This window comes from Miniopterus schreibersii (genome assembly GCF_964146895.1).
Source record: "Miniopterus schreibersii genome assembly, chromosome: 8".
NCBI classification, from domain to species: domain Eukaryota; kingdom Metazoa; phylum Chordata; class Mammalia; order Chiroptera; family Miniopteridae; genus Miniopterus; species Miniopterus schreibersii.
This window is the reverse complement of record NC_138109.1, coordinates 49,898,668-49,924,434: the sequence shown is the minus strand read 5'-3', so window position 1 is coordinate 49,924,434 and position 25,767 is coordinate 49,898,668.

Below are 25,767 nucleotides of genomic sequence, written 5' to 3'. Positions count from 1 at the left end.
TAATTTAATATGGCATTTCTCCAAAGATGTTTTACTTTCCCATTAGAAAATACTAGGTACTATAAGAGAAAGAAATGTATGAACACAAAATTTCAAAAAATGTTGATTTAAACAGAGGTAGTCATGTGTGTGTGTACATATATATACACACATATGCCTATACAAATATATAATTGATATTTATCTAGCTATACATATGTAATTTATATTTATATAGCCATATGTGTGTGTGTGTGTGTGTGTGTGTGTGTGTGTGTGTATATATATATATATATATATATATATATATGGCACATGTGTGTATATGAAGACTTTAGTCTTTAATAAGCTAATGTATATTATGATTCATCAAAGGAGGGTATGGACACTTATTTAATCAAAATATTCATTGAATTCCCACTACATTCTAGATACTGAACTAGAAACTAAGGATGCAAAAATGACAGAGACATATATATAGTATTGACTGCCAGAGAAGTCATGTATAATAAGGACCATGAAAAAATGCAAGGTGTAATTTAAACATATAAAAAACAATCTCAAGGATGTTTTGGAGAAAATGGAATTTAAAGTTTTTAGAATAAAATCAGGAGAAAAAATTGCTTAGCTGAAGAGAAGAGAAGATATTCCAGATTGAAATAGATCACTTGCAAAGACTCTGAGGCAACAGAGAGAACGGTAGATTTAGGTAATTGTGAAAAGTTTAGTACAGCTAGATTAGGAAGAGTTAAAAGATACCGCCAGAAGGTGAGCCCAATGAATTCGACAAGTTCAGAGACAGTGAGATCTGATAAGGAGTTTGAACTGTATCCTAGGTCTAATTAGTCAATAAGAGTTATTAGCAAATGTGTGCCTATAACAATTATCCATTATATAAAGATAAAGAATAGTTATCACTTATCTCATGATCTGCTTTAATAATACAGGTCATATTCACTCTTTCTCCAAAGTATATTGTGAATCTATTTGCTTCTCTTTATGTCTATTGCTACCACCCTGATCTAAGCCACCATCCACCCTTTCTCAACTTTATTATATCAATTACCTACTAACTACTATGCTACCACTTATCACCACCCACAATTCCTAATCTTAACTTCAGACCCAAAGATCATTTCAACATGCAAATCAGATTATATTCCTCCCTGCTTAAATACCTCCAGTGACTATCTATTGCTACTAAAGTACCAAGGCTTCACTGTGACCATTAAGACCTTCATCCTTTTGTTTCTAACACTGTGATCTTACCTACTCTTACTTTAGAGCTTTTGAACTCTCTATTCCCTCTGTCTGCTTTCTCTTTAGCTACTCTGTAGTCTAGGCATTCCAAGGACATTTGGACAAAGGGAGGAAAAGGTCAGCACCCATTTTCAATCAAATGATTTAATATTTGTAAAATTGTTACTTCGTCTAGTTATAACATCTCTTAGAGCTCTAGAACTCTCCCAAGAAGTGCCTAGGTAACTCAAAATTCTAAAACTTTCAGACAATTTAAATAGAAAACAACAAAGGCTGACACCTGATTTTTCTCAGAGGGTAAAACAAACTTTGGAATTGGAAAGTACGTAAAATTTATAATTATCTCAAATTTCTATTTTCCTTTTTATATGTAGTTATATGTATAGAAAGAAATCTGGCTATTGCTTTTTTTTTTTTTTTTTTTTTTAAGTTTTTATTGATTTCAGAGAGAGGAAGGGAGAGAGTCATTGAAAGGCTGCCTCCTGCACGGCGCCGACTGGGGATCGAACCGGCAACCCCGGCATGTGCCCTGCCCGGGAATCGTGGCTATTGCTTTTAAAGTGAGGATTAAAAACCTTAATTCCCTAGTGCATGAGATATTAATACTGAGACATACTTTCCACTGTCCTTGTTAATTATGATGTTTTACTCTTAGGACTTTAAAAAATGTTTCTGCAAAACAATAGATGGAGTGCCAATGTCCTTGACTATGTCTCTCTACAGTAGATGCTGTGATAGGGTGTGGCCCCCGAGTTGATTACTCGGTCTAAGTGAGCAGCACATTCTGTAAATAGCAAGCAACACCATCTGCACAGGCTCTGTTTTTGACTGTTCATAACTTACAGGAAGTCAACTCTGCCCTAATTTCCTACGTGATTCAATACAGTGGAAGTCAAGGGAATACAAGCTAATGTGACCTTTAAATACATTCGTATGCTATTAAGCTCCAGATTTAAAAAAAAAAAAAAAATTGGAAGAGGTAGCCTGCACTTTAATATCAGAAATATGCATCTTTTCTGGTCTTAGTAAATAAAGCTTAGCAATTTTAGAGTTGTTAGTCTTAGCAACAGGAATTGCTTCAAATTCACAGAATGTATTTATGCATATCTTATAAAGCTTAAAGTTCTAAAGACTATTCTAAAGTAACTACAGTTTAGTAATATAGATTGGCACCCAAATTCAATATGATAAACTTATAGTGTGACTTTTTAACAATAGTACAGTGGACCCATCCTTATCTATGGGGGACAAGTTTCAATACCAATAGATACCTGAAACCTAGGATAAAACTGAATCCTATGTATACTATAATTTTTCCTATACATACATGCCTATAATAAAGTTTAATTTATAAATTAGACACCATAAGAGACTACAACAACTAATAATAAAATAGAATAATTATAACAATATACTGTAATAAAAGTTATGTGAATGTGGTTTTTCTTTCAAAATATCTTACTGTACTATATTTACCCTTCATCTGGTGATGGGAGATGATACCATACCTATTGGATGAGATGAAGTGGAGAGAGTGACAGAGGTAGGCATAGTGACGCAGCTTTAAACTATTGTGTTATTGAACACAAGCACTGTGAGATACTGTGACAGGGGATCTGAAAACTGAGACAATTACGAAAAGTGACTAAAGAGCAGGTAGCACATACAGGATGGGGACACTGGACAAAAAGATGATTCACATGCCAGACTGGACAGAGTAGGACCGAGTGAGATTGTATCATGCTATGAAGGATGGTGTGCAATTTATAACTTATGAATTGTTTATTTCTGGAATTTTCCATTAAATATTTCTGGGCTGAAGTTTACCTGATTAACTGAAACCATGGAAAGCAAATCTGCAGTTAAGGGGGCACTACTGTTATTTCTAACTAGTTATTTTAACTAGTAGCAAGATTGTTCTTATTAGATTTTTTAGAAGCCCTTATATTTTTATATCTCATTATTACATTCTAAACCTATAAATTTAGTACATAAATATATTAGTTGCAAGGACTGGTTAAGAGGCAGGGAAAAATGTCCAAACCAGAGGATACATTTTCTAAGGAAATGTTGGTAATATTGAAGGATTTATGTCTATGGCAATAATGTTGTTGCCTTTTACTGGGGGGGAGGGGGGTGAAAGCAAAAAAATGCCCGAACCACTCAAAGGACAGCTGCAGACTCTCAAGGACAATTGCAACTTCAAAGTAGGAAACAGCAGAAGGTCCCTTACATTTCCAGGTAAACATATCCGAATAACACAGTTGAAGAGAGGCTGCAAGTCTGAGAGGAGAAAGTGAGCCATTCTTCCATCTAGATAGAACAGGGTAATAACACATTTATCCCAATACAAAGATTAACGCATGGCAACAATCACATATTTTGAAAAGTATTTTTTCTTTACTGTGACTCCTGCTAATTGTTTAACAAAACTTTTAAACAGTCTCATCAAAATGTGGTCCTTGCACTGGTAAGACAATTGTCCTTTCTGGTGATAGGAAGAAAAAAACTCAAACAAACAAAACCAACCCTGAGGTATTCTAATTCAGGAATATAAATATTGGTGGGTGTAATAGAGAAAAGATTTTTCTAATTCATTTACTAAAAAAAAAAAAAATTTGAAAGGTATAGTCCCAGATTGTGCCAGCTAGAAATTGTCTCTAAACCTTAATAAAAAGAATCTGCCCAAGTTTATCAATAAGGGTGGTCACTTAGCAGTCATGTTGCTATTTGGACTCTGCTTCTTGACTTTGGCTGATTGGAGCAGTGGCAAGTTTCCTGTCCAAGCAGGAATCATCAAATTCTTTACCCAGAAATTTTGACAGGTGAGTCCAGAGGCATTCTCTATGGTGCTGGGACTCTGGTAGACGCCTGAGCTCTAGGGTGGCCATATGGTATTTTGTCATGAGGATGGAATCATGGACAGCTGGACTACTAACAGCAAGAATACTGAAGCAGCTGAAGACAAAGAAATAAAGACAATGAAGAGATAAATCTCCCTTCACCTCTTAGATAAATCTCCCTTAGATTTTCAGATCCTTGTTCTTGTTTCTCCTGATGACTTGCTGTACTCCAGGCCCTGGTTCCATTAAACATTGCTAAATCTCTATACTAGAATCTTCCCTTTTTCTTAATCCATCTTGCACTGTTTTCTGTTCATTGCAACCAAAGGAGTTATTAATGCCAGGACATTTTAGTCTAAAGACAAAAAGTAAATCCATAATTACAAAACAGGTGCTAAGTGTTAAAGAAAGAATATAGAGGGGATTATACACCAAACTCTGCTAGAAGGAATGAGAGGCGTTAGGGGCAGCGTAGAAGGTAGAGATTAAGGTAGGAAAATGTTCCTGGAGTGAAGGTTGTCATGGGCTGGGTGCTTGGTGCATATGCTAAGAAATACAGCAAAAAATCAAAACACGCACAGGAAAATATATGCAGGGCCCGAGAGTGGTTGATAGATATACGAGATTTGGGGTTCTCTATATGTTTTTATAATGCATGTCTAAGGAAAGACTTCCAGTTGACACCCTGAATCAGAGGTTTCAGTTGGGATGCATAGAGAAACACACACACAGACACAAACACATACACACACAAACTCACACACTCCTGTTTGCCAGGGCATCGAGACAAATACCAGAGTGGTAACTATTAATTCAGTATCTCTGTTTCTTTGAGATGCTGCAGATATACAAAACATTTAGGTCAGCATAGGTGTTATCAATGGAAAATAAAATGCCTACCAACTTCATTAAGATAAACTTTGTCGCTGATGCTAAAGAAGTAAAATCTCCTTTTTAAAAAAAATATTATTAGCCAGCCTCTGTAAGGAATGCGATCTCTGTAACAGTTCTGTACAGCAGCCCCTTCTTATGAATGCGTGAGGCATTCCAAGACCCCTAGTGGCTGCCAGAAACCCTGCACAGCACCAAACCCCATATAGACTGTTTTTTCATATGTGTGCATACCTATGATGAAGTCTAATTTATCAACTAGGCACATTAAGAGATTAACACAATAACCAATAACAAAACAGAACAATTATAACAATATACTACATAAAACTAACGTGAATGTGGTCAATCGTTTCAAGGGATTCTTTGCTGATGCCATCAAGCAGAACACATTTCGTGTTCATGTCTTCTACCCACAAATTTAATGACATTTTCATCTTAACTAAGCACTTATCATGCACTGTAAACATAACTTTTGCAGTTTGAGGTGCAACAGCAAAACTGGCATGAATTTCTTTTTTCCTTCTTTACAATTTTGCAAATAGAAGAGTCTTGCCTGAGACCTTACCAACCTCAGCGGATGACTTTTTTCTTTCTTGATTGTCAAGAACTTTCACCTTTTCACTTAAAGGAAGCACTTTATGGCGTCTCTTCAGCATATCTAAATTGCCAACATCACTACCCTTGCCCTTCGGAACCATTATTAAGTAAAATAATGGTTCCTTAAATACAGCATTGCAATACCATGACAGTGCATCTGATCACTCGGAAGGCTACTCAGTGACCAAGGGGCAGGTAGTGTATACAGTGTGGACACACTGGACAAAGGGATGATTCACATCCCCAGCGGGACAAAGCTGGACAGCATAAGATTTCATCTAACTCAGAACAGTACACAATTTAAAACTTATAAATTGTTTATTTCTGAAATTTTTCATTGAATATTTTCAGATTGTGGTTGGCTGTGGGTAACTGAAACCACAGAAAGTGAAACAATGTATAAAAGGGTAACTACTGTCCTTAAGGTCTCACCTACTTCTGTTAGCTGTGGATTCCCTTTGTCTTTAGGTTTTCTAATTAGTTGGTCATTATGACCAAATATCTTACTACAGTTTTCCTCCAGAACCTATAAAAAGAAATCAAGTTAAGTGGCATCAGGTGTGCTATTATTCAAAGGTATCTGTTTTAAATGTCTGGGTGTCACATCATCAAAGGCTACCACTCCTTCCCATTTTCATTAAAAAAATCTAATGTCACAGAAACATCAAAAGCACAGTGAGTTGGCTTTTATAATTTTGTCAAATTTTGCCATGTTTGTTCCTTTTAATATGAATATACTGTTTGGAGGCCAGAATTGTATTCTCAAAAAAAAAAAAAAAAAATGTAGATAATAACACCAACAATTCAACAAACAATTTTTAAATACTCCCCCCACAAAAGCAAAACCCAGAAAATGCCACTAAAATGATTTAAAGCAGTTGACATCTTCCCCAGGGTTTCAGAATATTGAAACCAACTCCAACACTCCTGTACACTCATCTTTCATATAAGAAGTAACAGGACTTGGGAAAATATATGCAGATCCATTATTGGAAATATTACTAGTTCATATAGCATACAATTATAAATCTAAAATATTTTTAGAAATTATTTTTCAGTCTCCTGATTTTACCAAAAATGTAATGGAAGCCTAAAGAGGTTAGGAGATTTTTACAATAATCTATATGTTTTCTGATCTTTCAGAAGTTCAACTATGTCATTTCTGGACTTCTACAAAAACTCCTTACCATGTGCATTCTTCAATGATTCTCTCTCCCCTTCTCTTTCTTTCCCTCTCTCTGTCTCTCTGTCTCCTAGAAAACATTTTTGTAGAATAATTACCACAAATTAAATTTAATGTTTTACTACACACACATATACATATGTATATATGTATATATGTATATATGTATATATATATATATATATACTTTATAGCATATCTCTTCTATTGTATGCTACCCAGAAGTACAATTAACCTATTTTACGCATGTCTTGATATTGCTTCTTCAGAACTATCACAATCACCTCAAAGATAAAACTGAATAACACTTTTTAAGGCTAGAATTTGATTGCTCTCTAAATAACCACTCGTTTTTACCTGTCTTCCATAGTATAGTACCTCTAGTCATTGGCCACCCTCCACAGCTTACATCTCCAAATATATCAACATTCTTTTGAAATGACTAAGTATATATTTCCTTGAAATATTTTCAACTATGTTCCTGCTAAAATCTTTTGTTGTTGTTGTTCTTCCCAATTTATATTTAATTTGTCTATTTTAGGAAGACAGCTGGTAAAAATCTTTTCTGTGCATCATTGTTTAATTGGCCCCGTTCTCTGTTTAGTACATTACATTTTTTAAGAGTGATGTTCACATCATTGATTTATAGACAGCTCTTCACCTATATTTCCCCCTCACATAGAAATAAAGGTCAGTTATACTATATTAGCCATGTGACTGAAACTGCATAGCTTGTGAAATGGATTTTCCTCACATCAAGAAAAAGGGTCATAAATAATAGATATCATGACTTTATGTTATTAGCACCATTACCCAAACTCTGGTTAACTAAAAACTATGTTGACCCATCATGGCTGTCTTGTGTTTTTGTTTGCTGTTTTTTGTTGTTGTTTAGTTATGTTTCTCTGTTCATTTAGGGTATGTATATGTGTGTGTGTTTGTATGTATTTGTGTTTTTTGCTGTGAATATATGGCACACCTGAAAAATCAATGGCTGTGTACTTTTAAATCACCTAAATTCTAATTTATCAGCCAACCAAGCCAGGCATTACTTACTTAAATTTGTCTAGTTTTTTTGATATTTTCAGACCTGACAGTTGTTCTTGCCACAAAATGAGCTAAAAGGATAAAGAACACCAAGCCCACTGCCACCCCACTATCACACACACATGTGCCTTTGAGTGTGTGTGCCTGTGTGCATTTGTAATCTCATCAACCTACAACTAGGTCTAAAAATTCTACTCATACAGTCAAGGGCTCAAAAAAACAGACCTTGTAGTCTTGTCTTGGGATACACATAGATCTGTATATAATCACCCTAGAGATCTATAATGCTACATGTCCACTTTGGTTTTTTAATTCCCTCCTTTAATAACTTGGTGTTTTTCAAAGTTATTTCTTGCTGTCACAAAAGAGAGCTATAATTGCAAAATGTTTTTTTCCCTCCCCTTACATGGATATTCTTTAAACATTTATGTTAATAAATGATCTCCTACGTGCATCTCTTTGAAAATTTTTGAAATTTGATATATATTGGTACCATTGAATTGTGTAAGCAGTTTTGTTTTCCTGCAGCATTTAGATTTTATGAGTTTTCAAAAAATATTAAATTAACATGCTGAATAATAAAAGAGTCAATAAGATATTTTTACAAGCTTTGCATATAAATTTAAGGCAAAGATTGCTGAAGAGCTGACAGATTGAAGACAGTAATAGTCAATGGACATACAGCACAGGATAAATTACATTCTTTATGGAAATTTGTAGCAAATAATCTTTGAAGACCGTTTTCTTTCATGAGTTTAAACCTTGAGAAGAGATTATAAAAGCAAAAGAAACTTCTGTGTTATACTTAAATGAAGGGTCCAGACAGGATTTTAAAAAGTAAATCTATAGTTAAAGTTATATGCATAAAATCATACTCTGTTAATCTGCAATTTGAAAAAAACACATGCACTTCACTTGCCCTTGAATTTTAGCACCTCATTTTTAACTCCACTTGGTTTACATTTTACTTGCAGAGATTAATCTTCTCTTTTGCTAAGTGCACTGGAAATCATGAGCACTAACTATGAAAATGATGTGAGGAAATGTATCCCCCAAGTATGAAATAACCCTCTAACTAGATAATGCTAATAAATATTAATATGTGAAGATGGCAAAGGAATATTAAATAATTAGGCTGCCCAAAATAAGAATAACAATATACCTAAAGTTCTCAAGACAGTCATTCAGTTTTTAAGGCTTTACAAATATTAACAAAAGCAGAGCCTAAAGAGAATTGTATATCCTAAAGCTTATGGCTTAAATCACCATAAGACAAGGAATGGGCAGTGGCTATAACTGAAGAGGTAAAGAAATGACTCAGAGCTGGTAATTAATTCTAATAGATGTAGCCTAGTTTTTCATGTTTCAATAATCGGGTTTTTTTCCTATAGAAATGACCACATTCCAGTCTTTCTGTTTAGAAAAAAAAATTCTTTTCTAAGGTTTAAAAGCCTCTGAAGAATTTGCTTCTACCCAAAACACATTATCCACTTTTCAGTCTTCAGATAATTGGATAATGAATACAGGAGTAAAGGGAATGGACCAGTATTATATAGAATGTAGAAGCCTTTGTCACCCAAAGCAGAAGTGAAGTTCACCAAGAAACATTCCATAGATGCCTTATAGCTTTGCAAGTTCACACAGCAAAACATGAAATGAGTGGCAACTTCCCTAATTCCCTAGTGCAAGGCAGCATCATAGAACCAGCCTTATATTTATTTTTTATTGGTTCCAGTGTTTGAAGAATTTGCTGCCCACGCCATAACAGATCGCTTCAATTCAAGAGGGCATTCTCTCCACAGCCCTGCATCTGGGTCCTTTCCAATATACTCTAATATTGCTATAAAGTGACCAGACTGATGACTGGGCCAGTGGGGTTTTGTGAGAATTTGTAGTAGGCATAAATGTTTTGTTTCCATATTAAAGAAGGTAAAGAGAGTAGATGATGCTAATCTTGCTTGGATCTCAGATCGATGCCCATGTTCCTCATGACCCCAACCTCTCCCAAGCCCCAGCTCAGTTCTATCAAGGAAAAGATACAAGATTATACAACTGTATATAGTAGTAGTATAATAACAAGCTCCGAGCATTGTTATAAGACTATTTCTCATCCCTGCAAAAGTTGAGAGGGATGTTGTCCACCTGCCACGTAAACAGTTACCCTGTGGTCAGTACTGTAAATAAGGACACATTAAAAGTCAGTATTCTTAATCACAGACCTACCGGTGCAGTCTAAACTGCACTTCTTGCTTATGGGGATTATGTAAAACCAATAATAAGAAAATGACCTGGAAACAATTGAATAGCCATAGCATGATTGTTACCCTGCTTGTAAAAATCAGAGGAACACAATAAAGGGAACAGGGAATTATTAGAAAAAACAGTACAAAGCAAGCAGCACAAAGCGAAGAGGCTATAGATGTAATTTCAGGTAATTCACTGAGTTTCTATACAGTGCATAGCTTTCGGTCTCAGTAACAAAGCCAACTATTAATCCCACAATTACCCAGCCTTATCACCACTGTCCACGCATGCTGACTATGTCTAGAGTTCCAAACGATATTCTTTTCATTAGTGTGGCCAAAGGGAAACTTAATTAGAGATGCATCTCTTGAGTGGATAAGGGAAACTCTAAGGAGTAACAAATGAATCCTAATGCTTAATTACATTAAAATGTTTACCGTTCTGTATAGAAAATATTAACACTCTAGCTAACCTCCTTTTTACCTGCTCTCTCTTATGTAACTATGAAAACACTATTTTTGAAGAGAAAAAAAAAGGTGGGATATCCTTCCTGCTAACTTGTGTACTGAACTGGAAGAAATAATCAGCCTAGTTTATTCTGGATCCTATCTGTTCCTGACCACATTCTGTAAATATAGGCATTTGGAAGAAAAGAAACTTATCCACAGGTTAACAGGAACAAAATCACCTACGGAAGGCGAAATAGGAAACTGCGACTAAATGAATCCAGGTAAGCCTAAAACAGAGTAATGGAAAGAAACCCTGGTGGAATATTTAAAGAGATAGTTATAATTACATCATAAACTTCTATTATCCAAGACAACGACTAAATTCCTATCCTGTAAATTGTAATCTCTGCCTGCCCGAATCTTCATAGTTTCTTTTTTTTTCTCGTTCCTCTGCCTGAACTGCATGTGTGCACAGGATAGATAATGCGTGTGGTTTCTCGGTGGATTTCTCAGCTGTCTGAAAATAAGGCCAGCTATACGGTTTTAGAACACCCACACAAACCTTTCCATGTGTATGCTATAACTTTACTATTATTGTTTTGACATTTAAGAAACAGATGCCTGTTTTTGACTTGGGAAGGCAGACATCTGTTTTTAGGTATTCTCTCCAGAAGCTGGAGTTTTCTAGCAGGAGCACATTAAACTAAAGAAGCTCTACCATCTTGCCCCCTACTTGTGTCCTTCCACCCAAAATATTTTAAGGAACAGAAAAGAGAAATGTAGGGATAAGCTTATATGAATGAAGACATTCCTCATACTGATTAAATAAGTCCCTATAATGTTCACTCCGAAGTAATCTATGCTAATGTAATTTGCTAGTAAAGAAAAGAAAAGAAGGAAGTTGAGTTCTGAGCTGTGAAATATGGAGAGTTGCCTGAGGAGTCAGGTAGCTCAGACCTTCAGAAAAAATGCATAATTCTCAAGGAAAATAAATTCTGCCTGTGTTTATTAAGAAAAATCTACCCTAAAGTGCATATAATCATTTGTGTCTGTTTCTGACATGTTGAATGCCATGGTTGAAGGGGGTGAAATTATCATGAACTGTGCATAGGAGGAATTCTTTTTGTGTGTGTCATTTTGGCTTTATTTTGGGAGGGGGTTCTGTTTTGATTTTATTTGGAAAAGTAGATACTGCTAGCTCCATCAAAGTGTCGTTTGCAAAATATGAAACTGCAAAGCCCTCAGAACATATCTAGTTCATCTGGAATTTGTAAATATATTAACTTGCTATTCTCCAGGGGGGGGAAATGGTATGTTTTATATGAATTTTGGATGTAAATTCTAAACAGGTGGACAGAGCAGCAGGAGGGCGATATCAGGCTTCCCACAGGAGGCCCACACCATATAGTTGTAGAAAATGAATCACAGAGATTGGTGGTAAAGGAAATCAGATTTGCCAAGCCGAATATTTATATATGAAAGGAGCACGAATGCTCAGTAAATTACAGATCAGGGATTCAAACCGTGCGTCTATGCAGGCTCACCGCAAGCCACTAACTGTCCTTCACAAGAACTATGCACATATTTTTAATTTAATTCTTCAAATGTCATGCTATAGCCTAAGTGTTCACAAGATGAAAAACATTGCTTTCTATGTACATACTCACATATGCCTGGGAGTACAGTTGTTTTTTTAATTGCAGACGTTTGTAAGCTTCCTGCTTATGACACTATTTGTGACCCTGGCAGGAACAGAGTTCAAATGGTGAGGTGGTGAACTTTGTATGCCCTCCGAGCTAAATAACACAGCAGAGAGCAAGGGGGTTCTCTGTGTCATTTTCTGGCAAGGTACAAGTTGTCCTGAGAATAAATAACGGATGTTGTTTTTGGTGGCATGCTCCCAGTGGGGACATAGATCTTCTTGCGGAATTTCCATTTATTGCTGGTATTCCAAGAAATGGCAGAGTTTTTTTTCCTAGTTGGCAATTTGCAGGAAGTTGGAGAGTTTTAATTTAAAGATGCACGTTAACATTTTCAAAACATTGGAAGTTCAGTGTTTAAATGGCCTTGGTTTACAAGGTTTCTTTAAGCACCATGAGTTCATCTGTGTCTTCCAAACATAAGTGAAGGAGGATCCTCATTTAACAGCAATATTTGCCAGGTGGTCTTCTCCCAGCCACACTGATAGTCCCGGGTGGTTTGCTCTGCATGGCAAGGAATATAATGACAATAATCTAATTAAGATTTACTGAGCATTTACTACTTACGAGACATTGGATTAAATGTTTTACATTCATTATCTCACTTAATCCTCACTAACTCTGGGAGTTAGGTAGCATTAATATCCCCTTTTAAAATGGATGATGAAGCTGTCGTTTGAAGAGGTTAATTAATTTCTCTGAGAGTAGTCACTCTCATCGTCCGTACAGCCAGACTCAAAGTTAGACTTCTCTGACAATAAAGCTATATAAGACCTCTCAGTGCAAAGTTCACTGCTTGTTTTCCAAATTAATCATTTTCATTTTTACTAATTACAATTGGAGAGGATTAGCCTTCAAAAATCAAGAAAGGCAGCAAGCCCATGTTGTCTGCTTTCCCATGAACCTGCTTTCGTAGGTCCTCGGTAAGACAACTAGCTGCTGACTTTTTCCTGAGCAGTTCCTTTGCCCCAGGTAAATGATCAGGTGATCACTTGGTACTCATTCCTCAGCCCCTAGGTGGTTAATTTCCAGCTGCTTCTTACTGGAGTCTCTCCTCCAGGCAGCTCAGTGAGACAAGATCTGTGAAGACCATGTACATATTCTAACCCTGATGGCCCTCACCTAGCTGACAACAACTCGTTTATCTTTGCCTCACCGAAGTGCAAGCGCATAAGCTTGAGAGAGACACATCGATTGGTTGCCTCCCGCACACACCCAGACCAGGGCCGGGATCGAATCTGCAACCCAGGTGCCTGCCCTTGACTGGGAATAAAACCCAAGACCCTTTGGTGTGTGGGCCCACACTCTATCCACTGAACCACACTGGCCAAGGCCAAATAGTGTATTCTAATAATTATCCCTTATTCACTCTCTTGAAGTCCCAAAGGAGCTGAGGATATTCAAAATTCTTAGAAAAATTTCTATAGAATATACATTGTAAACATGCTTATGGCAATTTGGCAAACACTTTAGCATATTTTTATATCAGTGACTGGTCAAAATTTCATATTTTTATATCCTGTTATATCTATATCTATATCTTTATCTATATTTATATAGCTTTGTGTGTTTTTTAACTGAATTTTGTACCAGTTTTCTCAGCTTATTAATTATCTTTCAAGGATCGTACTTTGAATTTACTTAGTATTATATTTGCTTATGCATTTAATTAAATGTCTCTTCTATTGTTGTTCATTTAAAAAAATATATAAACAATATGATTTTTAAAAATTTTTAAATAATATATAATTTTTAAAATAACATAAGTTTAAAAATCATTTTTAAAATAATATATAAACACTATGAATTCATAAGTATTTAATCAAATCCTTAATTTAAAACTAAAGATAGGCCCTTAGAAGTGTAATGATTAGTCTATATGCATGAATTTTAGAGTTTTCAGTACATATTATCAAATTTGCCTTCGAATAAGTGGTAGAATACTACCTATTTTTTCTGTATCAACAGCAATATTGGGTATTATCATTTTCAAATACATTTGATATTTTACCAAATGTATTTTTAAATGAAGGAACTACCACATTTATATTTAAGACTTTTGCCTTTCTTTTTTATAATTTAAGATTTACAGTACTCAAATATAACATGTAAACAACTTCAAAAGAAAAAATGGGTTAATGACACTAAAACTATCACTTATTTGTTTGACCATCATTTTAATATTGTATTATTTTGAATAAGGTAAAATGGGAGTAGATACTAATTGTTAAGATAAAATAATCTATAATTACTTAGCTCTTACTAAAACAAGTATAGAATATAAAAATCTTGCATAAAATATCTCCTATCCTTTTTTTAAAAAACTTCCTTTTCTTTAGATTGTCGTTGTCCATTTTATTTCTTTTCTGTATTTTTTTTTCTTAAAGTATGCAGGACTCATTCTGCTAGAGTTATTGATGTGTCAGCATTTCCATCCTTTTTGAGAGGCTTATAAATCAGCCCTAAAAAATGTGATGCAGGCGTAAACTTGGCATATATTCTTAGCCCAGGAGCATTATTTTTTTCCCCAAACTTTTAAACGAAATACTTTGACTGCTATGAACCTACAAAGGGGCAAAATCTAAATGTGTTCTGACTCTAGATGTGTTATGCCTTTTTCCTAAAAAGATCTGTTCTACAAAAGGAAGAGAAAATTCAGAGACATTTCAACAAAACCGCTTCAGGGAAGTCATTACAAGTTTGCTCTAAGATTCCTGTGTTAATAGCCTCATGTATACATCAATGCACGCATAATATTAATTTTAGAACTTGTTTGACTTCCACTTAGGAAGCAATCTAAAGAAAGTATGGGAAAACATTCAAAAGAGAATAGGCACCATACGCTGAAGTTTTTATTGATTTCAGATAGAAGAAGGGAGAGGGAGAGAGAGATGGAAACATCAATGATGAGAGAGTTATTGATTAGCTGCCTCTTGCATGCCCCCTACTAAGGATAAAACCTGAAACCCAGGCATGTGCCCTGACTAGAATCGAACCATAACCTCCAGGTTCATGGGTTGATACTGACCACTGAGCCACACCGGCCGGACTCTTTTTCTTTTTATTACCTACTTTTTTGTAATCAAAGCTTACTGAATTTAGTTAATAGAAGCTAACATAGTAGAAGTGGAAACATATTACTGAAAAGAACAATATGCATAGCTCACTCACAAATGTGTTCAATGCCTATAGAGAAGTCTCTAAACAGTGACAGTTTCTTTGAGTGGGAAAAAGGGGAAGCAAGGGGGAAGGGTGGACAAAAGGAATACATGGTTTTATTATTGTTGTTTGCAACTTTTAAACTTTAGAAAACATCTGAGATATGTTTTATTTGATGATTCTAAAATGTAAAGGCATTACTGAAATAGAAGATATTTTTTTAATTTTCATATATCCAATTATTTCATAATTATCTCATTTATAAACATTTCATTGAATTATTAACCACATAACTATTGAAAAGCAATTATGAAGAATTAAAACATATATTTGTCATTTTTTCTACTTGTAAGACAAACATTTCCCAAATAATTAGAGAAATTTTATAGTTTTACCACATAGCTAATAAGCAAAACTTGTAGTAATGAAGTAAATCTTTGGAATTTGTTTGAAGAAATTCAAGTTTGTATCTTATATACCTTACATTTCAAAAGGGGAAATGGAGTGAGTGTAATTAGCAATCATTTCCTAAGGGAACTCACTTTTTCAATGAAATATTCAGTGTCTTACAAGAAAATCATCAAAGAACTTTTTGAAACAGTTCATTGACCTCAGAAGTTATATTTCACTTTCAAAGACTTCCAGTTAAGTTTACCAAGAGTATGCTACAAGAAATATCTAATTTTATACCCCTGCTCTAGAAAATGTCCTCCCTTATTAAGCATATAGGAAAGAAAAAGGAAATCTTTGATGGAAGATCATATCATCTAAGTGCAGAAGGAAAGATGTTTCTTAGTATAATAAAATATTGTCCAGTTCATTGTATCTCAGAGGACTGATAAGATATTCCTAACCAGATGGTTTTGACTTGCTCTTGTTTCATAAGGAATCAACCATTTCCAAATCACGCGATCCTGTTCCCTGACCAAAAATTATTCATCACCAACATCCCATAGTCAATTCTACAATATGTAATACACTATCCTTAAATCATTTTGAGGACCATATGAAAATAATTCTGATTTAAGATTTAATTCACTACCACTATGATCTATAAAATTCTGACAAATAAAAGAATTTCAATAGCATACTCATCCTATAGGATTGTTATCCTCTCTCTTCTTATTTCTTCAGAACAGAAACACTCAGATTTACAATACAAAAAAAATATTTAACTTGTGTTTTATTCAACTTTTGATCTGATATCAAGATTCTTTTCTGTCTACAGAGGCTTTGTAGGCTTCAAGTAAGAAAATTGTATTCAATGACTTCCAAAGTCAGTTCCATCAGCTATACTTACTTCATGTCACTGGAATTCTTACCCCAATAAATTTATAAAAGATAAAAGCACTAATATTTATGCCTATAATATATGAAGCCATATGTATATATATTAAATATATAGATATAGATATATAGATGATATATAGATATATCGATATATAGCAGGAGTGGGAACTACAGGCATTTGGGCCATTCTTTATGTAACATGCTTGCGCCTTCAAGGCCTGCTCAGACCCAGTCTCATATATACCATGTTCATTTAATGATGGGGTGCTGATGTGCACACCCAAGTGTATGTCTTGGTGGGTCAGATAATGCCCATTTCATGGTGGACATTTAAGGTCCCACAGTAACTTGGTGCCTAGTGGTTAATTGTTGAGTTTCTAATAAAGCCCAGTAGTAGGACAAGAGCTGTTCCTCAAAAGGGGAGTATAGGTATCCCCCACTTTTCAAAAGTTTGCTTTATACCACTTTGCTTTTATGAAATACCTACATTAGTGCTTGTTTCTGCTAATCAAAAGAAATCAGATGAAAAGAACTTTTGCTTTTAAGGAAAAGGGCAAAAATTGAAACTAGAGTTCATTGTTTGTTTTGCAGAGAGCCATTACAGAGGAAGCTCATACCCAGAGCAATGAGAAAGGTCCCACCAAGCTCCCTCTGCAGGAAACACACTCAGCTTCTCAGCATCAAGCTACCATAACTTTGAACAGAGTCTGTGACTATCTGTGCTTTATCTCAAATTATTCCGTGCTTCTAAAGCAAGAAGTGTCCTAAGATAATTATTTGTTTGCTCTACACCATTTTCACTTCTGAAAGTTTTCATTGGAATGCTCTACTTTCAGATAGCAGGGAAAACCTGTAGTTATCTACAGAGGAGGGCAGGGCTATGTTTTAAAACCCTAAGGGTCTGCATTGTGGTTCTCCGACAAGGGTCCTGCGTCTCTACCTGCCATGAAACAAGCATCATTGGATCTGCACAATCACCTGGTTCAAGTGGCAGAGCAGCTTGCACGGTGAACTGGACCTCTTACAGAGCCTTCTCTTGTTCTGGGCCTCATTTGGAACTAGCAGCTCTTTGGGTCTCTTGGTAAATGGGCTAGAGTAACACAGCAAAATGAGAAATATGTTGCTTTCCAAAGTCAAAAGGCTCATTAGACGTGTGTGTGTGTGTGTGTGTGTGTGTGTGTGTGTGTGTGTGTGTGCGCTTATAATCATACTTCCAGGAAACAGAAGCATCTCTTATTTAAGAAGAGGAAACTGGATTTTGGAGGGTATATGTAACGTGTCCTGAGTCACATAGATAGGAAAGAACAGAACTAAAGTTTGAACACAAGATACATTTTATTTATTTGAAAGGTTGTATTTGTTCAATTACACCACACTCTTCTTGCTCTTACCCTCTCTGGCTTTATGGAAAAACTAGGCACTGTGGTTGCAGCGAATATAATAATGATATGTGAATTCATTCACTTATTCTATATATAGTATTGATAACTTCCCATGTGTTAGGCCTGTGCTTAATATTTTTGGAATATAAATATTAAAGGACATCATAATTTCTATCTTCAAGTAGTTAAATCTAGTGCAGAGACAAATATTCATACCAAAATTATGTATTAGTTTTATGGATTGGCATACAACTTTCCAAGACTGAAGGGGGAAGAAACAGATAATCTGAACAGACAAATTACTAGAAACAAAATTGGAGCAATAATCCAAAAGCTTCCAACAAACAGAAGTCCGGGACCAGATGGCTTCATGGGTGAATTCTGCCAAACATTTAAAGATTTAATACCTATCCTTCTCAACCTATTCCAAAACGTTAATGAGGAAGGAGCCTGGATGAATCTGAACTTCATTATTTAAGTAAATGTAATTAAACACAAAAAGGAATATACTTATATGATTCCTTTTACATGACATTCAAAATCAGGCATAACTAGGTATCTAGAAATCAGAAAAGTGTTTGTCTTAGGATGAGTGAGAATTGACTGGAGTAGGGCATGAGAGAAGATTCTAGGGTGATAAAAACTTATCACATCATAATTAAGATGTTGGATGTATCATTACATTTGTCACAATTCATCCAGTTGTACTCAGAGCTGTAAATTTTACTTCAATTTTAAAAATCACTATATTTAACCACTATTTATTTCTCCTTACTGGAATACAAAAGATATAAGCACTCAAAACTTAAAATAGCTATCAAAATTACCTATAATTCTCTACTCATCTACAGTTGCCAACTGGTAATTAACTGTTCAAATAACTGGGTTGGAGCACAGGCAGTTGAATCTTGTCTGACATTTAACTGATCGTGGGGTGTGTGTGTGTGTGTGTGTGTGTGTGTGTGTGTGTTCTAGGTGAGCACTTTTGTATAATTTATGTATATAGACATGTCTAGGTCTACATTACTATTTACTTGCACATTTTAAATAAATTCATGTCTAAGAGAAAATATGAAAAAACCTATTTTGAAGTCTCCATCAACACACAGCGGGTGGTCACACAAGTGTGCGTGCATTCAAATTGACTCCATACTCACATTACTTTTATTGAAATAATACAAGCTTAGAGTTCAGTGTAAAAGAGCAGTTTTGCTACATTCTTCCCCATCCTACTGTTTTTCTACTGAAAGAAAATATTTCCATCCATTTGTCCTTGTACTTACAATGTGTATATATTGCTGTTAATTGATTCTGTATTTGAAATGTTATTTTAATGAATTTCTATTATGGAAGATCAGATTTAGTTAGTCCTCTTACACCAGTGTTCCCATCCTGGATTTTTTCTACCTATCATTCTAATGCAATCTTTCCATTAAATAGTTATTTAAGGTTCATAGTATTTTGAATTTATAAAAATAATATACTGCTAAGTCAAATGCCTGATATTTATTTTTCTTTCTGGTATGATTAATAGCTACTGTTATAAAAAAAATGCCTTGTTTTTTGTTTGTACACTTATTTCTACACTGATCAATATATCTATAAGTTTTCAGTAGCCATTAAGTGCAATTATTATATATTCAGATATCTTATATAATTTATCCCTTTTTATTTGCAGAACTCTCATTGCTGAATTCCTTATATTTTCCTGCTTCAGTGTGAATTAGTTATTCTTTTGGTCTACTACATAGCTCTAGGCCTAAAATTTCTCTTCCCACTTATCTTTGCCTATCTTCTGTTTTGAATCTCCAGTTTCTTTGATCTCATGTCTTGTCCTTTCTTGTTTAACTTTCTCATTTTTGTCAATTCCTGATCAAGTGTGTAAAGATTGTATTTTTTTAGGAAATTACACATATGATAATGTATTTTTGTATCTTCAAATCAGATTAATATTTTGTTTCAGTATTGAATTTTATAATGAACCAAAATTCCCTCAGAATTTTCAAGTCATCACTCTTTTCGATTTCTGAATGCCAGTATTTCTTGAGAGCCTCCTGACTTTGTATAAAATCTTTGTAGGAGAATTGTCTTATTTTTCTTCTCTGCAAGCTTTGAGGTCTTCCCTTAATCCCTTTAATTATAAAAATTTAATGGTTATTTTGCATTTTAATCATTATTGCTTTAACACATTTATTGTAATACTTATTTGATAACTTTCTTCCATCTCTTATCTCTACATCTTTTTTCTGAAATTTGTTAGACATTTGACCTGTTAAATCACTAATCATTTTCAAACAATATAGTTGACTCTTATTGTCCAACTCAGAATCTTTTTATTAAAACTTTTTAAACTTTTATCTCTCATTTTTCTCCCTCAAACTAAATTTTGTATATTTTATTCCAGTGAAATGATAGAATTCGTCTGATAGGGACATTCATGTGTTATGATCAACACCTCCACTAACTTACATCCATCTATTCTTATATACTTTCCTTCCCTCCTGTTGCAATGAAAGAATTGTCAGTGCTCCCATCTAAGCCAACACCACCACTTCATTTGTTCATATTTTCATTCCCTTATATGTATATATATTTGTTTAACAAATATTTATTGTGTATCTATTAGATGCATGTCACCTACCTCTATTGTAGGTGGGACAACTATAAAAAATATATCTGTCTCATAAAGTCTTTTGGGGGGGCTGAAAATAAAATTTTAAAAATTGCACACGATAGTAAATTAGAACTATAACTCCAGTCACACTACCTTTTTGAAAAATTTTGCTCCAGCAACCAATTCCCTCATCTCTTACACTGTCAACCTCATTATCTACTGAGTCATTTCTGTTAACAAATTAACTCTCTGTATTATATCACAACTTAGAATAAAAATTCTTATACTGTCATGCTTCCCTTCATCTATTGGTACATTTCTCTGCTCCCCTTTAGAGCAAAACTCCTATTCACTATCATTGCTTTCTCACTTTCTCACTTCTTTTTTACTCAATCACACTATGAAGCTGCCATTGTTAAGGCCACCCTTTGTCAAGACTAATGGACAATTTTTAATCCTATCATCACCTCACCTTCTCATTAGAAATAATTGATCCCTCTGTTTTTGTTAATCCTTACCCCAGGATATGTTTATTGATTTTAGAGAGTAGAAGAGGGGTGGGAGAGAGGAACATTGATGGTTTGCCTCCAGATGAGCCCCAACCAAGGATGGAACCCGAAACCTAGGTATGTGCCCTGATCAGGAATCAAACTCACAACCTTTTGGCATATGGGGCAAAGCTCCCAACAACTGAGCCACCTAGCCAGGGCAATCACTCTTTAAAAAAAAAAAAAAATGTTTTCTTCACTGAACTATCAGACTACAACCTTTGTTTCCTACAGTCTCATGAGCAGTTCCTTCTGAGTTCCACTTTCCTGCTAAACCTCTAAATACTGGTATGACCACTTATATATATCCCCAGCTTATTTCTGTTAGCCCACTTCTCTTCATTAGGTGAACTCTTCCAATTCGACATCTAAATGCCATATTATGATAATGAGCTCCAAATCCATGTAACCAGCTGCCTATTTTTAGTATCTTCACTAGAATAGCAACTAATAATAGGTAACAGTAATTGAGTACTTTTCATGAGCCAGAAACTGTCTTAAGAACAGTTAAAACATGAGCTAATACATTTGATTTCCTAACCTCTAATATTAAAATGACGATGTTGAAGTGCAGAGTGCTTAATTCAGTTCTTAATATTATATAGCTAATAAGTGATTGAACCAAATTTAAAGCTAAGCAGTCTGGCTCCACCTGCCTATGCTGTTATTGATACACCATATTTCTTCAGGCTAGTTAACAGCTGGCATTTCATACTAAATACAGGAAAACATTTAAGTGAGATTTGCTTCTGGTATGAACCAATACAATATGTATGTGTGTTTATATGTAAATATATAGCCCACTTTTAAAGATTATATAGATATATGCTCAGGACAAAAATGAAGTAGCAGTTGATTTCCAAGACAGTCAACAAATATATATTCTCCTTAAATAATATTTTGCCTGTTTTCTGTTTTCATTCAACTAAAAACATGGTCACAATAAGTATTAATGTTAAGGAATTAGGAGGAAGAAAACCTGAAGCCTGTAGTGGTAGTGGAAGAAATACTTATAAATATGAATGTAAAAACCTGTTATATATGTAAATGAATTGCTAATAAAACATTAACTATTTTCATCACTGTATTACTGAATTAAATTGATGATTAAAAAAATAGGCTAAAAGTATTTCTACAGGATAAATGAGCATGTTTCTTGCTTCACACAAAATTTACTATTGATTTCATGTAATTTGGAATGAGAGCCAAACTGATAGTAATAGACTATTTCAATAACTACAAGCAGCACAAATAGACTACAAATAACATGAAAAGAACACAATCCACTTACAGCAGACAATATGGACCTACTGATAATTGACAATCATCTTAGACATAATGAATGTCAGTCAGGTCTTCCATGAATGTGGAAGACTTGAGGCACATATTTGAGATCTCACAGATTGCTGGACTCCACAATTCAATACCTGCCCAAATCAGTTTCTTTTTTATTGTTATACTAAGAGAAAACAACTGAAGAGCAATCCTTTAATTTCTTAGGTCATTTTTGAAATTCAGGTGAATTTATGACACATTGATCATGAACATAAAAGTTATTAGAAGCAATTGTTCTATAATAAAAATTGAGTGCACATAATGCGGTTATAACACAAACATCTGCCACTCACGCAGGCATCATTCTGTAAACCCATCTAACTAACTCTATTTTCCTCTCTGATTGTATCAGGGTAGCTTGCGGCATGACAGTGATTTGAGTGACAGGCGTCCACCCTGGTGCAGGGTGATGCATACTTAAGTTTTGTTTGTGGGAATCATCCCTCCTTGAAAAAGATAAATTTCTAAATTGGTTTTTATTGAAAAGAAGTATATAAGGAAGGAATGTTGGTGCCTTCACTCCTAAGAAGTCAAAGTCATAGTCTCCAGCTTTCATAAAAATTTTACTAACTTTTTAAATTGACTTTTTGGTTTTATAATGAAAAAGAACATGAATTATTTAAAACCAGATGACAGGTTTTTAAATATATATATACATATATATATTAGAACCATACAGTGCAATGGAAAAGACAATGTTCACGAAAAAGCATAGCATTCACTACATTTAAAAGGCGTTAACATCCTCACATCCACCTCCACAGAAAGAGGCAAAATTCTTTTTAAATTTTAAAGTTATGTTGTTCAGGTTATTATATATCATATACAACTACGGTAAATATCTGCTACAGAATTCTTATTGAGAATGTTAGCATGCTAGACTTGGAGGGAACTTTTGAGGACACCTGGTTTGATCTTGGAAGCAATGTAGAAATTTTTTCAAACATACTCCTGTCAGAGGGTCTTCCAGCGTTTGCTCAAACAGTTATCTGGATAGGAAATTTATAAATTTATCAGGATATATTCTATATTAGAAAATATGCTGTTGTAGAAAAATTTGCTCATATTAAGGCAACAGCTATTTTGCCTTCACGTCACGTAAAGCTCCTCCAAAGCTACACAGCACAACAAAATGCCTTACAACAGAGACCCATAAAATGTGTATACTCAGGTGAAATGTTATTTTGATATTGAAATATAATCAATTATTTCAGTTGTTCACACATATATCATAAAAAGCTGCTAACAAATATGCCCTGGCCAGGTGGCTCAGTTGGCTGGAGCCAAAGGTCGCAGGTTCTATTCTGGGTCCGGGCACATGCCTAGGTTGCTGGTTTGACCCTCCATTGGAAGACAACTGAGCAATATATTCCCCAGAAGGGAACTGACCAAAGTCTCTCTCTCTCTCTTTCTAAATTGATAAAAACATATCTTCAGGTGAGGATTAAAAAACAAAACTGTTAACCAATATGAATTCTAATAGCATTTTGGTGAAATAATCACAATGTCTTTATGTACTGAAATTACTTTTATCAGAACAAATCAATTCCCAATTTTGACAAGACTGGAAAAAATCATAGGCAAGTGGGGAAAAGATGCATAGAGATTTGGATCCCTGCTCTTCTCTTTGGTTTCTTTTGAACATGTCTTCATTCCCTCACAATGCAGCAGACCGAATGCACCATACATCAAACACTGTAAACAGCTTTCCACCACCATAGCTGCCCTCTAGGTGAAACGTGGTCCCTTGCCAATAAACGCATGCTCTCTTCAATTATATCAGTCTGTAAGTTAGCTTTATACATAGTTTATTTTCCAAGCAGTAAATTGATTTGTGAGGAGAAGAGAGAATTTAAAAAGGGAGAAAACAATGCATACAGACTCCAGTAGGCTTGTATTACTGCACCACTGTGTTGTGCTAAAGAAGAAACAAATGTTTCTTTTGCCTTCTTTTTTTAAAATATGTCTTTATTGATTTCAGAGAGAGGAAGGGAGAGAGAGAGATAGAAACATCAGTTATGAGAGTCATTGATCTGCTGCCTCCTATATGCCCCCCACTGGGGATAGAGCTCACAACCCAGGCATGTGCCCTGACAGAGAATCAAACCACCATTTCCCAGATCATAGGTCGATGCTCAACTGCTGAGCCACACTGGCCTTTTTTTCCCCTCTCAATCCAATAGCCTCAAGAACAACTTTGCCCTCATAACTGTATTTTTGTCTTTGAATACCTGGTATTTTCTCAGTATAGATATTAATCTGGAAAATATTCCGATGGATCACTTTAAAAACATAGGAATAAGAATTTAGACCAACCACATCATTTTAATGTTAATTAAACGGAGAAGACATGAGTAAACCTCACTTCTCTGACTCAGAATTCTGATTGCTTGAACAATGTAGGCAAAACTATCAGAGGGTTCACTAAAAATTTTGTTGAGTCATATTTTGTAGATTGTAGGTTTTTATAGACAAATGTTTGCTGTTTTAAGATCAAAAAAGACAAATTCTGACACATTCTTTACAGAAAATGTTCTCTCCACTTTGAGTTAAGAGGAAGGGGATAGTAAGTAGGGAACACATTAAGACCTACCTATTCCTCTGTCAAGCCTGGGTAATGAAAAACAGGTATATTACCTATTTTTAAGGGAACTTACACTTTCTGGCTTATAACGAGCAAAAGTGAGAAGCTAATTCTCTCAAACCTTGTCATTTCCACTCACACTCCTAAAATATATTTAAGTGTTTAAGTAAACCTTGGGAGCAGAACATAAATAAAAATAATCTGTTAATAGAGATAAGAAACATGAAAGTTTTTCTTTATTATAGAAAAACGATGCAGTATAAAACATGGGGACAATTTATTTTGATAGAGTTGTAGGAAAGAAAAGTAAGGACAAAAGCATGTAAAACTTAATGTATACAGAGTGCTAAGGACATAAGATATGCACACAAAAGTTGGTGGTCTAAAGCCCTGCACAGAAAAGGAGTAGATTTGCATTGACATACTAAGCAAGAAAGATGAGGATTTTTTTAAAATTTCTCATCAAGTTGGTATCTTTCTTTGAAAACTCCAAGAATATATTTCTTTTGAAAACTCCAAATTAAATATATATTTAAGTCTATTTTGTTTTTGTTTTATTATACACCTTAAGTAGTATAAAATATTGAGATATGTAAATCACACATCCTAGGCCAGAAGCAGAAATACATTATATTTGCCTTTCTCCATTAGAATGAGGA